This window comes from Lathyrus oleraceus, chromosome 5 (assembly GCF_024323335.1).
Source record: "Lathyrus oleraceus cultivar Zhongwan6 chromosome 5, CAAS_Psat_ZW6_1.0, whole genome shotgun sequence".
NCBI classification, from domain to species: Eukaryota; Viridiplantae; Streptophyta; class Magnoliopsida; order Fabales; family Fabaceae; genus Lathyrus; species Lathyrus oleraceus.
The window spans coordinates 152,996,487-153,001,322 of record NC_066583.1 but is presented as its reverse complement, the minus strand read 5'-3'; the positions used below and the strand labels follow the sequence as shown (position 1 = coordinate 153,001,322).

Sequence of the window (4,836 nt, the reverse complement as noted above, 5' to 3'; positions counted from 1 at the left end):
GGAACGCTGATAACCCTGTGAACACTGGTAACGCGGGTAACGCAAATGCTGATGGAAACCCGGGTAATGTTGGCAACACAGGGAATGTTGGAAATGGTATTGGTGGAAGATACAATGTGAATTGATAACACGAAATTATATCGCTTTTTAAGACTTAATTCAATTAAATTATATTATCATTTACGCTAGTTTATCTCATTTTATCAGATATTATGCAGTATTCCTCTTCTATTTATATCAGGTACCCATTTTGAAGCAAAAGTGAAAAAGGGAAGAAAAGGAGGTGTAAAAAGGAACAAAAAGGAGAGAAAAGGAACCAAATGCCAAAGCCCAGCCCAAAGCGCACAAGTCACCAATGTTGTGCCTGTGACGGACGTCACAGGACGCGTGACGAGCGTCACGCGAAGTAGCCTTGTGACGGACGTCACACATAGCGTGACGAGCGTCACACAACTCCACTACCTTTTTGGCGCAAGTATCGCCCTCAGAAAGACTTGAAGAATAACGTTAAGGAGTTGGTCTCCTATATGCACGCCGTGGATATAGCCACGCTGAAGAATGGGAGAAACGGAATGCAGTTACCAAGGCTATTATAAATAGCCATCTCACAAACCAAAAGAGAGGAGGTTTTTGCACGCTCAGTTTTGCGAAAGCTCTGCCAAATTTTCCTTTCACGCCTTTGCCTATTTTTCTTCCTTTCCAGCATCGTTCACTTTATTTATTTTATTTTGCAAGCTTTATTTTCTTTTTCCCTTGCAATTTATTTTCCCCCGTTCTTAGCTTTTAGATATTTTTCGCGTAGTAGTTTCTACACCGGAAACTACTGTGCAACTTTATACCGGATTTAACCTTACGTTATATTCCAGTTTTATTTCCTTGATTTATTTTACTGTTTAATTGAAGAATCCAAGAACAAATCCTACCGGCTTGTGGAGGAGTGTTCAAGACCATTGTATTACGCATTCAGGTTCTTTAATCGTTATTTAATTTTTAATGTTTTATTCTATTGTTTATTTACATTGCATGCCTGGAATGAGTCTGTTTATGCATGATATAGATTCTTATTTATTTAGCATGTCTGGCTAATTTGCCTAGGTATCGGTATGTAAAGTAAGCAGAAAAAGGGGTCAAGACTAAGTCGGTCTATTCAAACTTAAAATTAGAATCAATCTTTTTATGGTCTTAACTTACAGGTTTAATAACAAGATTTTTTACAAAAGTAAAAGACATAAAGAAGTTGAAACCAACAGAGCGAGAGTTTGAGGTTTTAACTGGACAGTGTAAGTTAGTCATTAAGTCTATCTCAGGGCGAGAGCAAGTTTTGGAATTAATTAAATTCTGACTTTTTTCCAAAAAGTATTTTTAAAGATTGAATGTGAGGACGAGAGTTAAGCATTTAGATTTAATTGTATAACCTAAGTCAACAGAGCGAAAGTTTGAGATAAGGGTGTTTAAAACGGTCAGTATTTTCTTAAAAAGAGTTTCTGCAACTTTATTGTTTTCAAAATATGATTTTTGACTTAATTATAAGTGACAGCTACATTAATCTAAGATCATGGTTTCTTCAACAGAGCGAGAGTTTGAGATAAAACCTTTAACCAATAAAGTTAATCGAAACGATTTATTTTAAAACCGAGAGACCGACAAGGAATTGATTCCCTAGTTTTGACGAACTACATACCGATATCCGTTTTATTGATATTTAATCTAGATATTAGTTTAGCTCTTAGTTTTTCCCCAAACAATCGAACATTTTCACCTTAGCTTTACGTAGTAACTTTAGATAACGGTATATCGATTCATAAGTCCCTGTGGGATCGATATCTTTTAAAACTACGCGATAGAACTGTGCACTTGCAGTTTGTATCCCATTCTCGACTCACACAGTCGAGCGATCAAGTTTTTGGCGCCGTTGCCGGGGAACTTTTATTCAATCGATATCGTAACTCTTCCGTTACGCTGTAGAGACTAAGGTTTCTTTTTCCTTCTACTCTTTCTTTCGTTGATTTGTATGCCACGCACTCGCTCTCAAGGCGAACCGCTCTATTTACGAATCAACGATATCGAACTATATCTCCGAGTCTTACGACGAATTCGGGAATATCGTGCCGAAAACAATCTCCCTCCTATAAACCTTCCTGATATCAAAAACATTTTTCCTTCTTTAACCGAGATGGCAGAACCAACTCGTGCTCTTAGAGATTACGCCGCTCCATCGCAAGATGAACCGCATTCAAGTATTGCTCCGCCCGCAATCGAAGCAAACAACTTTGAACTTAAACCTTCACTGTTGCAGGCTGTGCAACAGAACCAATTCTCTGGAAATCTTACCGAGGATCCAAACCTTCATTTATCCGTATTTGTTCAATATGCTGATACTGTTAAAGCTAATGGTGTCACTTCAGAGGCAATTCGACTTCGTCTTTTTCCTTTCTCATTAAGAGATAGCGCTAGAAGATGGCTTCAATCTCTCCCTTCCAACTCAGTCACCACCTGGAACGAGTTGAAGAAAGTTTTTCTTGCCCGATATTTTCCGCCAAGCAAAACAGCTATGTTAAGAGCCCAGATAAACGGATTTAAACAGAAAGACAACGAGTCTCTTTTCGAAGCATGGGAAAGATACAAAGACATGATGAGACTTTGCCCACACCATGGTTTGGAAGACTGGTTAGTAATTCACACATTTTATAATGGTCTCTTATACAATACAAGGTTAACAATAGACGCCGCTGCAGGTGGTACACTAATGAACAAACCTTATGCTGATGCTTACCAGCTTATCGAGAGCATGGCCCAAAACCACTATCAGTGGGGAACCGAACGAACAACAGTGGAAAAACCTCAACCGAAAACTGGCATGTACGAGATAAGTAACCTCGATCACGTTAATGCAAAAGTGGATGCTTTGGTCCAGAAGATTGAAAGTTTAAACGTATCACCTCCAACCGCCGTGGTTGCTATAACTCAGAATTGCGAGGTCTGTGGAATCCAAGGCCACACTCCTGCGGAATGTCAACTCTTGACTGGAATCCAAACAGAGCAAGTAAACTATGCTCAAGGAAGCCCCTATTCGAATACCTATAACCCAAATTGGAAGAACCATCCAAACTTTTCATATAAGAGTAATAATGCTTTATACGCACCTGGACAGTCTCCGAATCAAACCCCATCTGTATCTCCGGGATATCAGAAACCAAATCCTAACAATAATACCCCTAGAAAATCCAACTTGGAAATCATGATGGAAAACTTTATAGCTTCCCAACAACAAACCAATAAAGATTTCTTAAACCAGAACATACACACTGGCGAACAACTTAAACAACTAGCAAGCAAAGTAGATGCCTTGGCTACCCATAACAAAATGTTAGAAACCCAAATATCTCAAGTAGCTCAACAACAAGCACCTACTGCTGCACCAACTGGTACATTCCCTGGACAGCCCCAACCTAATCCGAGAAGCCAAGCTCATGCAATTATATTAAGAAGTGGAACGGAAGTGGAAGGACCGTCTGATCCAAGGATAGAAAACCAAAACCCTAAGAAATCTACTGAGGAAAGTGAACCTAAGGAAAAGGAAGAGAGTAATAAGGATACCCTAGAAAAGAAGGAACCTTATGTACCTCCTGTAAGACCCCAATTTTGGCCCTAAGATCCCTCATGGTCCATATCATATCATATCATGGCCTCAAGGATCAATGCATACCCTAGCTGTCCTCCTAGTGGGTGGGATACCTTGTGAGTGTGGTTCTTGATCACCAAGCATGTATTGCATTTGTATATCATTGCTTTTCATATGTTTACTAACCAAAAGTACAAAAATATCGTCATCTAACCATGTTGCTTGCAGCTGAAGCAATCATCAGTCAAACAGTCAAATCAGGCCTTGAGCAATTGATGGTGACCATTCTTGAAGAATTTGGACACCATGATCATTCATAAAGAGTTCATATAACTTGTGATATCATTTGGAATCAAGATCTCATGCGAAAGAGGCTTGGAATTCATCAGAACTTGGCCCAGTCAACCAAAAGTCAACAGAAGTCAACTGTGGATTTAATCAGTGATTTGATGATTGGAATTGGTTGGAATGGTCTCATTCATGTATATATAAGCTTCATTTGGCATTTCAAAGGTCAAGGTTGAAGGAATTGAAGTCAGACAGACAGTTTCCCAAAATGGCAAGCGGACCTGTAATTTCAGCTGCCCAAAATGGAAAGTTTTTGACCTCAAAAACAGAAGTCCAAGGAAGCTTCAAATGAAAAATTGTTCAACATGACAGATGTAGATCTTGTTCTTACCTTTCCAAAAAGTCCAAGAACTCAAAAATCCAATGTGTGGTTTGCAAGATATGATCAGATGAACTTCAAAAAAGACCCGTAATCGGGAGGGCATAACTCCCACATGGTTTATCCAAATTGCAAGTTCTTTATATGCACAAACTCCATTTAATATGTGCTTTCATGGTGCATAATTGGATTTCTTTAAAATTGCTCCATGCAAAATGCCATTTTTGAAGTGAATCAATTTAAGGAGAGGGGCAAAATGGTCCACATTTGAAAATATTGGGAATTTGCAAATGAGGCCAATACCAACAGCTCCCAAATGATATTTTGGACTTGTTTCAAGTGTTAATTTTCTGCTGAACTTGCTTCTAAGCATTGAAGAGAAAAAATCCAAAACACACATAAAGCCATTTTGCTCTAATTTTCAATTTCCACTAATTAAGATTAAGTATTGGATTAAGGATGCATATATATTACTAATCCTTAACAGAATCATAACTCTAATCACAATTCTCTAATCACAATTTGAACAAACACACTTCATGGCATA

The 4,836-nt window shown here is 38.5% G+C and overlaps 1 pseudogene; it reads right to left on the bottom strand.

The window, feature by feature from the left end:
- Window positions 1-2,558: 2,558 nt before the first annotated feature.
- Window positions 2,559-2,658, bottom strand: LOC127089223 (uncharacterized; annotated as a pseudogene).
- Window positions 2,659-4,836: the final 2,178 nt, after the last annotated feature.